The sequence below is a fragment of the Perognathus longimembris genome, chromosome 3 (genome assembly GCF_023159225.1).
Source record: "Perognathus longimembris pacificus isolate PPM17 chromosome 3, ASM2315922v1, whole genome shotgun sequence".
Classification (NCBI taxonomy): Eukaryota; Metazoa; Chordata; class Mammalia; order Rodentia; family Heteromyidae; genus Perognathus; species Perognathus longimembris.
In genome coordinates, this window is record NC_063163.1 from 6,693,951 (window position 1) to 6,707,829 (window position 13,879).

General features: G+C 37.0%; 1 protein-coding gene across 1 annotated transcript in view; it reads right to left on the reverse strand.

Moving 5' to 3' along the window:
• The window catches only part of Itgbl1 (integrin subunit beta like 1), a 173,606-nt gene that overhangs the window by 67,968 nt on the left and 91,759 nt on the right, over positions 1 to 13,879 (reverse strand). The window lies entirely within an intron of this gene.

Here is a 13,879-nt window from a genome sequence, read left to right on the forward strand (position 1 = left end):
TTTCCATCCAAAAGACTCTTAACTAAAATTGATGCTGTGTAATTTTGTTATAGGCTCGCCACTGTAATTAGTGACAAGGGAATCAAAAGTATAATCAAGAGAGCTACACTTGCTGTGAGTTGTGGAAACCAGAGCAACTCTTCATACATCCCAAACTGGACTTGCTGTTCACTGGGACCCAGCACCAGAAGCCCTCAGCCCTTCATTCCAGAGACTCTAGGATCTATAGGTGACATCAGCATATTCCAAATTTATAGTGCATGGTACTGACCATCATTTCCCTTGGAAGAGCTCATTTATAACATAGAAACAAAGTCCTTGGATTCACTCAGAAGTTATAAGGAACATAGACAGAAGCAAAATAACACCTGCCCAAATTATTTCACTAAATTTGGTTGAATCTATATGTAAAGGAACATAGGACAGACGAGTATCATGGAGCAGCTAGGAAACAAAGAGGAACGTGAAGAGACAATGAAAGGGCATCTGAGGACAGGCATACTTCCTTAAGGATATTTGCTAGCATTGGGCTTGAGGTAGCCTTTGGACAACATGCAGTGATTTTACTGCTTCCCATAAATAGGCTAATTGCTGCCCTGAGCACGCACATCACTCCTCCCAGTGTCTCATCTTATGGCACCTATAAAAAGCCCAAAGCCAGGCTTCCAAAGCAGTCAAGGCTTCGACACTGCAGCCAACCAAGTGAATTATCTGAGCAGCAAGAAAGACCTAGGGAGATAATTTGAATCCGTTGGTCATGTTTTTGATTAAATAATAGACAATGTGCTCAAATTAGCTTACTCAGAGCCATCCACAAAAACATCTTAGTTTCTTTAACGAGGAACAAAAACCCCCAAATGTATTTCTGAAAGGGCATCTTTTTTGGCATCTTAGATCATCTATCAGCCCAATTAGCATTTTATAGAAGACAACAAAAACATTGTCTAGTGAGCGCATAGGCTACCAGTGTTAGAAAGTGCCGCAAACTGTTCATCAATCAAGAGTCTTTCTGTTGGTTCCTCAAAAAAAAAATAACAAAATTGACAGACCCTTAGCAAATTTTACTAAAAAATGAAGAGTACACGCACAAATAAATGAAATCAGAGACGAGACTGGAAACATCATGACAGAAACAACCAAGATCTAGAATGTTAAAAGGGATTATTTTGCAAACCTATATACTAACAAATTTGAGAATCTGGAAAAATGGATGAATTCCTAGCAAATATTGATATGCTCAGACTTAACCAAAAAGATTTAAACCAACTAAAAAGACCCATATCAAGTAATAAAATATAAATGGCAATAAGAGGTTTCCCATCCAAGAAAAGCCCAGGTCCATATGGATTCACAGCAGAATTCTATAAGGCCTTAAAAAACAGAATTCACACCAATATTGTTCAAACTCTTCAATGAAATTGAAAGCAAAACTTAACTACCAAACACATTTCATGATGCCAGTAGAATCCTTATCCCAATACAAGACAGGACCTCATCAAAGAAAGATAACTAGAGACCCATTTCTTTGATGAATATAGATGCAAGACTTCTCAACAAAATTCTGGTCAATTGACTTCAAGTAGTCATCAAAAAAATATACAGTATGATCAAACCAGATTCATTCCAGGGATGCAAAGCTGGTTTAATATACGCAACTCAATTAATGTAATTCACCATATCAATAGAAACATGGACAAGAATGACATGATTATTTCTATAGACATGGAAAAAGCATTTGACAAAATCCAACACCCACTTATGATGAAAGCTTTGGAGAAACTAGGACTCCAGGGAACATTCCTGAATATAATAATGGCTATGTATGACAAACCTACAGGTAGGATTATACTATTAATAGAGAAAAGTTAAAACCATTTCCTTTAAAATCAGGAGAAAGATACGGATGTCTGCTCTTTCCACTCCTATTCAACATAGTATTAGAATTCCTAGGCAGAGCAATAGGCAAGAGGCAAATATAAGGGAGATCCAAATAGGGAATGATGAAGTAAAATTCTCTCTATTTGCAGATGACATGATCTTGTGTTTAAAGAACCAATAGACTGTACTCCCAAGTTACTTGAGCTGATCCAAAACTTCTGCAAACTAGCAAGATATAAAAGAAATCCTCAAAAATCAATGGCTTTTCTGTATGCCAGCAATGTGAAGAATAAGGATGAAATCAGGAAAGCAACTCCTTTTGCGATAGCCTCAAAAAAATACTTACCTTAACCAAAAAAGTGAAAGACCTCTACAATAAAAACTTTAAAAACCTGAAAAAGGAAATTAAAGCAGAACTAAGGAAATGGAAAAGCCTTCTACGGTCCAGGATTGGGAGGATTAACATTGCAGTTAAATGCATTAAATGGCAGTACTGCCAAAGGCTATATACAAATTCAATGCAAGACCCATCAATATCCCGACACCATTTTTTAATGAAATAGAAGAAGCAATCCAAAAATTCATATGAAACAACAAAAGACACTGAATAGCAGTAACAATCCAAAGCAGAAAGACCAGTTCTGGAGGAATATCAGTACCAAACTTCAAACTCTATTATAAAGCTATAGTAATAAAAGCAGTCTGGTATTGGCACAAGAACAGGCCTGAGGAACAATGGAATAGAACTGAAGACCCAGAAATAAAACCACAGACCTATGGCCACTTAAGCATTGATAAAGAAGCTAAAAACTTAGGATGGAAGAAAGCCTCTTAAACAAATGGTACTGGCAAAATTGGTTCAACACTGTAACAAACTAAAGGTAGATCCTTATACATCACCCTTCACCAGAATCAGTTCCAAATGTATCAAAGACCTTATGGTAAAAGCATATACCCTGAAAACATTGCAGGAAGGAATAGGAGAAATACTAGGGCTCCTTGACACAGGTTGAAACTTTCTTAAGAAAGGCCCAGAAGCACAACAAATCAAAGAAAGGTTGGACAAATGGGATTGCATCAAACTGCAGAGCTTCTGCATGGTAAAGGACATAGCTTGCCAGATAAACAGAAAACCCATAGATTGGGAGAAGATCTTCACTGGTCATATAATAGACAAGGTCCTCATATCTAAAATATACATAGAACTCAAAAAAATAAGTTCCCCCCAAACACATCCTCAAATAAGCAACTTCTCCCTTAATAAATGGGCTAAAGACCTAAAAACAGACTTCTCTGAAGAGGAAATGAGAATGGCCAAGATGCACATGAAGAAGTTTTCAATATCCCTGGCCATAAAAGAAATGCAAATCAAAACAAAATTGAGATTCCACCTCACCTCAGTAAGAGTTTCCATTATCAATAAAACTAATAATAACAGATTCTGGCAGGGATGTGGCCAGAAAGGGACCTGACTACACGGTTGGTGTGAGTGTAAACTTGTTTGACCACTCTGGAAAGCAATACGGAGGTTCCTCAAAAGGTTAAACATAGAGCTCCCCATGACCCAGCAACCCCACTTTTGAGCATTTACCCAAAGGATTACAAGTGAGACCACACTAAATCTATCAGCACACCCATGTTCATCATAGCCCAATTTACCATCACTAAAATACGGAACCAACCCAGATGCCCCTCAGTAGATAAATGGATCAAGAAAATGTGACACACATCCACAATGGAATTCTATGCTTCTGTCAGAAAGAATATTTCCCCATTCATAAGGAAATGAAAAGACTTAGAAAAAATCATACGAAATGAAGTGAGCCAGACCCAAAGAAACATAGACTCTATGATTTCCCTCATTGGTAATAATTAGTACGTGTCCAGGATAGTCCTAGCAGATGATCACAATACCTCAATAGCTATGTACATACGAACACATAAGATGATGCTAGGCAAAATGAACTCCAAGTTATGGAAATAAGAGGTTTATCATTGTTATTATTTTCAATGTACCATGTGACATTACACCTTTTCATTTGTCTTTCTTCTCCATAGTTTTACCCCTGATATCACTGTAACTGATTTTGGTACCCAGGGTATTATACGTACGTTTACTGCAACTAGGGAAGGGAAGGAGACCATCAAAATGGAGAGACAAAGGGTAAAAGGCAAAGCAATGCCACGGCAATGCTTACAAGACAATGTGCTATATACCAACTACACAACTGGTGGGTGGGAGGGAATTGGAGAGATGGGAGGAAAATGAGGGAGGAGGTAACAAATTTGACAAGATACGTACTCATTCCCTTAGGTATGAAACTGTAACCCCTCTGTACATCACTTTAACAATAAATAAATTATTTTAAAAATGAATAAATAGTTAAGTCTCTTTCTTACTCCCTCATCTAGATCTCTCTCTCTCACTCACTTTCCCTTCTTCCCTCTCTCTTTGCATCCTTCTTTTCCTTCACTTGTTCCCTCCCGATACAGCTCAGCCATTGGGAGAGATACCACATAACAATAAGTTTTGTGTAACTTTTAAGCACTCCCGTAAGCCCCATTTGCTTTGTGGGAAGTGGGGCAAAACCTATAGCATCCATCTTCCTCCCGAGACAGGACTGGGCCCACTTCAAGGCTCTTCACAGCAGCGATTCTTCATGGCCCTGAAGAGCAGAATCACCCTGGGAGCTATTAAAATCCTTGGTGCCCGGGCCACAGCAGACCCATTCCATCAGGCAAGAACTGAGCACTGGTATTTAAAAAATACTTCTGCAAAATCTAAGTGTCCTCAAGTCCTCTCTAAGGAAAGAACTCACCTGAGCTACATCTCTTCTGGAAACCTCCATCAATCGCATCTGAAATTTGTACCAATGATTTTCTCTCCTTTTTCTGTTGGCCATTATCTCTCAAGTTTCCTCCCCTACAACTGGCTCCAGTACTGAAATATGACTCTCAGAGAGGTTTCCTAACCACCATACCTGATCATTCTATTACATTGTCTTTATTTTGGTGGTTTAATTTGTCTTCTCAAACCTCCTACGAGTTCTGTGACACTTCTGACTTATTGGTATATCTTCAGCTCCTTGGGAGGTCCACAGCCACAAATAATATTCTGATAACTCTATGTTGATGGGATAGATGAACAAATGATTTTGGTTTCTCTGTTAAATTCTTTGTGCTTCATGTCATTGACAGGTCATCTACTTGAACCCTTGTGACAAGTGCACATTATGTTGAAGTTGACTAAATTCGTATATGCTGCCACATTTGTCCTTTAAAAGAACATCATAGAGGCAACAACAGTTCTTATAACACCATCTTACTGATAACAAAATTAAGAGCCTGTGAAGCTAAAAATGAAGTTCCCCAGGATCACACCAATACTACATGGTGGCGAGGATCGCTCTGTGGGGGTGTCATGGGGCCTCTCAGCCATCTCTCTCCTTCCTGCCTGCCTTAGGGCACACGTCTTCATAGCTGGAAATGGGCTGCATAGATCACGTGACACTAACAAGAGATGGCCCAATAATGGTAGCATGCTCCCATCTCTCTGTCTAAACAGAAAATTGATGCCAAAAGAAGCTTTCCCAGTCTACGTGTCTCTGAGGAGCCAGTATAGGATGGCTAACATTTCCCAACAGGCTAGAACACTGCCAGCATCCTCACTCTCTCTTCCTCTGATGCAGACCTGCAACACTCCCCAGATCTTATTTACCAATAAGCATTACCTGAGGATTGCAGTCGCCCTGGGGTTCTCTCCTTATGTAATAGAATTATCCAGTAGAATGTGTCTAGACTCAAGCATGAATTTGTGCCACTTGGTTTCTGCTACTGCTTCTTTTATAATTACAATAAACAACATTCAAGATTCCAAGTTCTGCAATTCTGTCTCTAGGCCACAGCTATAATTCAACAGTAACATGACCACATGAGCTTTCCAACGGAGTAATCAAATAAAGCAGTGTGATACGCCCTTCAGAAACTGTATACTTGATATTTTCTTGCATTGCACATTCACAGGCCCTTTAGTTAACTGAACAATGTAGGTCCTTGGGAAGAAAACCTACCCAAATAGTTAACACCATTGTAAAGAATTTTGTATATGACCTCAAAATATTTCCTGTTTCATTCCTGGAACTATCTAAACTTGAAACGTCCCACAACTCTACTATGCCAGACCATTTGGTATCATTTACCAGCATCCACATGTCGAGAATATTTTGAACAGAAAGGAGGCTAAAATTATTTAGAAACTGAATTAGAAAGCCAAAAAAAAAAAAAAAAGAATTCCTGCCTTTCCCCTTTATTCAAATAAAAGGCATCCCATGAGAAATAAATATTTATGGAGAAGCAAAATCTCATCCATCTTAATTGTTCTATTCCAATTGAAAGGATGCCATAATGAAAAATATATTACTTGGTACTCAAAACAGAAACTGGGTAGCAACAGCGCTCTCCAGCATGTGTGTGAGTCACATTCACATGCTTCCCCCAGGAAGATGCATCTCCCAGTCCCTCCATTAGCTATGCAGAACCAGACTCCAGCTCCTCTGTGCCAAGGCTGGCAGGGGTCTGTGAAGACAGAGCTGCAATGCAGTCTCCAGATGAGTCAGAACACAGAGTCAAGTCCACAGACAGTAGAGATGGGAGAAAAGGGAAGAAGGCAGATGTGTGGAGACAAGTTCTACCACTTCAGCCTGTGGCTTGCTGAGTTCTTCACCTGACTAGTGGGAGAAAATAGATTTGTCTCATATTATCTGGGATAATATACCCCCCAACACCCATCAGACTGCTAAAACAGCTGTCATTTTAACACCTTGCTGATATGAATGAAAAAAAAATTGGATTTGTGCTTGTTTTCTCACAGCTAGTGAACAAGCAGACATGATTTGAAGTGCAGGAAGGAGATAGAAAGGAACCTGAGCAAATGAAAAGTATCTATTCTCTTCATGGAAAGGTTAGTTCTTGGTAACTAGTTGCCTTTGGTATTTTAGCAGTGATGCAAAGGATTGCATTAAGCAAGCTAACCTGGCATTTCTATGACATTATTTGAATCCTAAAATTTTAGTGGACGTCTTTACTAACAAGCTCACAAGACAATTCTGAGAAAGTTCTTCAAAGAACATGCTTACTGACTCAAACCTATCACGACACCAGAAGGGCAGTGGCAGGCAGAGGAGACAGATTCACCCGGGTCTGTCTCCTGCCACATTTTTATTCTTTCCCCATTATCAGATGTGAGTTTCTTTCCGGCTCTTAGGCCACCTTAATTTCTCAATTGCTTTTGTATACACCCTTTCCTCTACTGTTAGTCATCCCAAGAGATGTAGCTTTAGCTCCATTCGTTTAATAAAGTGGTATAGAACAAATAATAGTTTTCCCCTTTGACTCAAAATAATCGGTCGTTTCATATGTGAAGAGATAGCAGAGGAGTCAGCACAATTTTCTGGATAGGGTTCTATAGTAAATAGATGGATACTCTCTGCGGCAAATACTCGATTTTATTGCAAAAACATAACTCTATGTAAACAAATGGGTGTAGCTGTGTTCCAATAAAACTTTTTTAAAAACAAAAACAGCATATGGACTGACGAGTTCTGGGATCCTGACCTAAGGTTCAGAACAGAAATAAACGGTGGGGTGAACAGTAAGTTTTAGATGCATAGATTTGACAGGCACCATATTATATGAAAATAGAATGAATAGTGCCTCCTAAATCATAATGTAAGGATACAGTGTGTTAAGCTTCTGAATGCATTTTGTGATTAGACTATTAATTTTTAATAATACCTTATATGTTGAAGAAGGAGAATTTTAACATTCTGACCAGCTTTGAGCTTTGTGACCTAAAGCTGAAAGTGATGGCATTCTGCCTCACTAATTTTTTTTTTTATACTAAAAAGAACATCTGCCTTGGCTATGAAACTCTGAAGACTATGGCTGATAACCACGGAAAGCATATGGCTGGTGGTTTTATTGAATAAAATCAAGTAAATAACTTCTAGAGACCACAGTACATCCTCTACTAAGATTCTAGTGTTTTAATAGAAATAAATATATAATGGTATTAACAAAATTATCACACTTGTCACACATTTCATTTTAAGCTTGCTTAAAGAAATTGGGATTGAGTTCCTGTCCAATTTTCTATTTTCATTTCAAATAGATTTTGACAATGTTTGTTGCAGTCTTTATGAGGAGGATTTCTTAGCCAAAGAATCTGACTGGTTTTCAATTTACCACATAAAAATGATGCCGAATATAATAAAAACTACCTGTTTATTAGAATCAATTATTCTCTTTGATACAAAATATTCTGTTTCCACAAATCAAACATCAATACAAGACTGGTGATTGGACTACACACAAAATAATACTCTGTCTTATTTGGTAGAGACAAAGTTTTAATGACAGTGGGTTAAAAAGCCTAAGGTAATTAAAAATAATGTGTTTATTATTTTTCCAATGAATTATTTGCTATTATCTTTAAAGATAAATATGATTACTAAATTCACTCTCTGAATACCCTGCATACTGTTTATACGGGTATTAGAACTGGGGAAGGGAAAGGGAATATCAAAATCGAGAGACAAGTGACAAAAAGACAAACAATTCCAAAAGCAATACTTACAAAACCATTTGGTGTAAATCAGCTGCACAACTCTTGGGGGGAGAAGGGAAGGGGGAGGGGGGAGGGGGGAAATGAGGGAGGAGGTAACAAGTTGAACAAGAAATATGCTCACTGCCTTACACATGAATCTGTAACCCCTCTGTGCCACACTTTGACAATAAAGAAAAACAGTTTAATAAAATTTTTTACTTTCTAAATTTTTTGTTTGTTGTTTTGAATATAAAAAGAACAAAATAAAGACAAGATAAAGGCAAGGAAATAAAGTGCATAAATAATTACCCACTGGAAAAGGGAATCCCTGAATAAATACCTCATCTTCTACTTAACATGGTTCTTCCATTTCTGCAGCAAGTCCTTTAAAAAAAATAATTCTTTGGCTTAATAAATGAAACCTTACCTATGAGTGAGAGATGTTATGCTAGGTTTAATCAAACCTATGGATCTATTTCACCTTCAAATAGCTCAATAGTTCTGTGTACCTGTGTCTTTAACCATCTTTATGGAACTACATGAAGTTCCAACAGAGAAGTTAAATCATAGACATAAAGAAAGGATGCTGAAAGCATCCTCTTCAGTTTTGCCTTTATCGAAATCTTTCTGCTCCAGTCACATCTTCAACAGAGTCATAATAAATAATAATTATTATATACCTGAGATTTTGTGATACAACTAAAGATATTTGATTCTGCTTTTCTGAGTAAAAAAAATTAAGCAAATGATATCAAAGGATCTCCTCCTTCTATGTGTCATCATATTTGGGGGTCACTACATGGCAAGAGAAGACACACAAGCCGCAATAGTAAACAAAATGAAGTCCTCCCTCAAGGTACAAAACTGATTTCTTATCATTTAATGGCTGTAACATGCCAATGTTCCCTCTTTGGCTTCCGGCCAGTTCATTTGGATTTCTTATCATTTCATGCTCATGGGAAGTGCCCATGCAGAATCATTCTCCCTGGCTAAGCAGTAAAGAAGCAGATCAATTCAGCAGGGCCATTCTTTGCTTGCCTTTGGCAAGGGCCTATTTAAAACCAGATTTGAAATGCCATCATTCAGTGCATGATTCCTGCGGGGTCTTGAGCATTTGCACACCTCATGGATCAATGGACTGGCACAGAGGCTAGAGCAAGGGCTGAATCCCATTTCCTTTTCCCAGTGCTACTGGAAGAACACACCAGGATGCTCTTACCACTTGACCACCACCTGCTAGAGTAGATTTACAATAAGACAGTTAATTAGGCCACAGAGAATTTAAAAATTGTAATCAAAGTCACAACATGTGGTATAGCGCTTAATTGAAAATGTCTGGAAATTTTCCAAAGTTATAACTTTCTCTCTGTGCCAATAAATGATATTTCTGTAAACATGAATAAGGAAAGTCATGATTCAATGGCCCAAAACACATACAGTAAAAATATATATGGGTTATAAACTCTGATAAATAAAAGAAGAAAATTTGAAAATGTTTCTTGCCAGGAAAAGACAGAGCTAAATCACATCTTTAACTAAAAAAAACTCTATAGATGGTGAGAACCTGGCATGCTATTATTCTTTGAAAGTATGTTCTTAGGTAAAGAAATTGAAAAAAAATTACTTAATTCAAAAATTAAAGCTTGTTAATTGAGAAAATCTGCAAGGCCAAGCACAAAGACGAATGAGATTCAAATACTAATGCTGGCCACAGAAAGTAGCTAAGCACAACTTTTTGAATAATAAAATCTTAAAGCAAAAGATCAAAATACACTGAGAACTGACTGTCTAAATTATCATTACTGATGGCTGAAAAGAACCTTTCTAATGTTCCTGGTAAAAGAATATAAATTGTCTGATAATTTTTATTCCAAAGTTTAATTGGTTTTTGTTCATTTTAACCTATGCATTTTATTTACCAAAGAATTAATGCTCACTGTGTGTACATTCTATTATAAGATGATATTTCACTGAAGGTAATATGAAGCTATGCAGATTTCTAAGTTAAGATGACTCCTTAGCCAGGTATGGTGGCTCACACCTGTAATTCTAGCTACTCAGGAGTCTGAGATTTGAGGGTTGTGGAATGAAGCCAGCCTGGGCAGGAAAGTCCGTGAAACTCTTATCTCCAATAAACCGCTCAGAAAAAGCCAGAAGTGGAGCTGTGGCTCAATTGGTAGAGAGCTAGCTTTGAGCACAAAGAGGCTCAGGAATAGTGCTCAGGCCCTGAATTCATCCCCTAGTACTGGGAAAAAAAAGAGATAATTAGCTAAATTAGTTTGGTACAACCATATACTGGGTATTATTCAATCATACAATAGAAATGTTATATATCTGTTACAATGATTTTCAAAATTGTATATTTCAAGTTAGTTTAAAAAAATACATGTATGTATTACATATTGTTTCATGAATCAGCATGGTAAAAGAACTACAAATTATCTAATATCACACTTCTGGAGTCAGAAGCTCTGTGTTCAGAATTTGCATTAAAATTTACACCCCTGGAACTTATTAAGATAAAAAAATTCCAATTAATTTTTCTGCTAAAAATCAGGTTTCTTCCTACATCATTGTGCTTTGGGAAAATTTAAAAATTGATTTAATGTTCTTAGTATCTTTCTTGTTGAGTAACATGAATGCTGTTTTTAGAATAACACATTAAGAAAGTATATATGTGTGTTCACATTAATTTTGATTTAATATTGATAATGATAACATAGGCATTTAATTAAAATCCTCAAGCATTTTATGTTTTTTTTTAATTGTATTATCTTTAAGTAGTTGCACAAAGGGGTTGCCATTCACCAAAGCAGTTTATGATCAATGTCACCCCTTTCAACATTCACACACACACACACACACACACACACACACACACTCCTCTTCAGGAGCATGTATACCTTTGTTGTGTTTTCTTGTTTGATTTGGTTTAACTGTATTTCAAGTAATCATTCTACTGCAGCAACAAATGCTCTCTAAATCTCAGATACTAAAACAACATAGGTTTCTGACTCCTGTTACACATCCTTCTGCTAACTAATCATAATTCTAAGACCCAAGCTAGGGATCCGTGCTTTCACTACTGCTACAAATCCTCTGAGGAAAAGGTTATCAAACCCTTCCCTATCTCCCACAGCATCTGCTCAGAAATAATACACATCTTTTTTACTTGTCTTTCACTCGGTCAAAGTCAGAGTCATATACAGGAAAACTTCAGTGATATGAATAGTAAGTTTTAAGTCAAGAAGAGTTTGAAATAATTGTGTAGGCTACATAAGCCACTGTGAATTTTTGAGCAGAGCTTTAGCTTGAGAAATGAGAAGGTGATTTCCCATTTATCTTCCCAAGAGTGGAAAACAGGATGAATCAGATTATATCTACAATGACTCTAGGAGATAGATGTATCTCCTATGTGATATCTATAGATAATGAGGAATAGAAATCAAGAGATGCCAGAGTTAATAAAGTATTTAAGAGATCCGTGAGTTATTCTCTTACTTATAGAAACAACATTCTACTTAGTCATCACCAGCAGAAGGAAGTAATCTAATTTAATTTCCAGCAGCGAAAAGGCCTTTACCTGGCCCTAAGGAACATCCTACCAGGAGAATTTTTCTCCCAGCAGGGAGCGATTGAGGCTCTCAGGCTTGAGAATTGATGGGGCCTGTAATTGGTTTCTTCACTCATCACCACAGCTGTGGTGTTCATTCAAAAACTGCAAAACTAATCCTTTCAGAGCTTTCATATTGGATGTTTGCTTCAAAACATTCAGTGCCAACAAGTCTGTCGATGCTGCTCTAGAGGAAAGCAAAGGTCTCTGACCACTGGTCCGAACTCCAGACAGGCTGGCATAAATCCTTCATTTTCATTCTCAACAACTGACTTTGTTATCATCCCCAGGGAGATCATTTCCCTCATGGATACCTCCATTTTCCTGTAAGGAAACTGGTGAAGTGGATTGCTTATCTGTAAAGTACTTCTAGAGGCTTAAGTGAATTTAATATTTAAATCATGTTTAAACATGTTTTCAACATCTTCCTGAAAAAATATATTTAAAATACACTGTACTGTTTTCAAATGATAGCTAGCTACTCTTGGGGAAAAAATACAGGAAACTAATATGTTTTTTAAGAATAAACCATTTATTAAGGATCAATGTATATAAGACCATGATAATTTTCTTGTACTTGTCTGATATCTTTTAAATTACCTGGGCAAGGTGGTATATGCTTGTAATTCTGGCTACTCACAGGTAAAGGTGAAAGGACTGTGGTCTAAGGCCATACCAGGAAAAAGTGAGCAGGAGACCTAACTGTAAAATCAAACTAAAAAATACAGGATTACAATAAGACTGACCCAAGTGGTAGAGGACTTGAAGCACAAGGCCCCGAGTTTAGCTTTAGCCTTAGTATAAATGTAAACTAGGAATGCAAAATATGTTTTCCTTTAAATTGTACGTATAGGTGAATAGCAGTAATCTGCTAATTTTACTAATCCGCTAACAGTAATCTGCTAATCTACTAGTTTTTTTTCTCAATTTAGAACTTCAAAAACATGAAAGGCTTATCCAGCACCATCCAATAATATTACTAAGACAAATCGAACCATGGCGCCCTCTATGTTTGTTGGTGAAAGATAAAGCAAGGAAGAAGTACTTCTGACATTAAAAATACTTCTACTCATATCTTATACATAATCATATCCTATTTATAATCATTAGGAAAAAATAGTAATTAAAAATTCCTTATGGTGCCAGGTGCTGGTAATCCTAGCTATTCAAGAGATCAGAGGATTGTGGTTCAAAGCCAGCCTGAGCACAAAAGTTTATGAGACTCTTATCTCCAATTAACCACCAGAAAACTGGAAGTGTCACTGTGACTCAAAGTGGTAGAGCACTAGCCTTGAGTGAAAAACCTCAGGGACAACAGCCCTAGGTTCAAACTCCATGCCCAACAAAAATATTTTTTAAAAAATTTAAAATGCTCTGGTATACAAGAACTTGGAGGCTTTGAGGAGTTTTCCACATAAAGTGAATTGTACATAATTTCAAAAGACAGACAATAAAGAGTGTTAACAACATAGAGGAACTGGACTCCGACATTGCTGATAGAAATAGACAATGATGTTGAGACTTTAAAGAAAGCCTTGAAATCCCTCAGAAAGTTAAAGTTTGCATTTGACTCAGCAATTCAACTCATAATTCATGTACACAAAGAAAGTGAGACCAAGGCCCACACTAAAACGTTTTCATGACTATTTATCATGCCATTATTCATAATGAACAAATTGTAGAAAGCATCCAGTTTTCTACATGTCCTTTGCCTGACGAATGGACCCATATCTGTTATATCCAGGTATTTAACCATAAAACAAATGAAGTACGAATGCATGCCA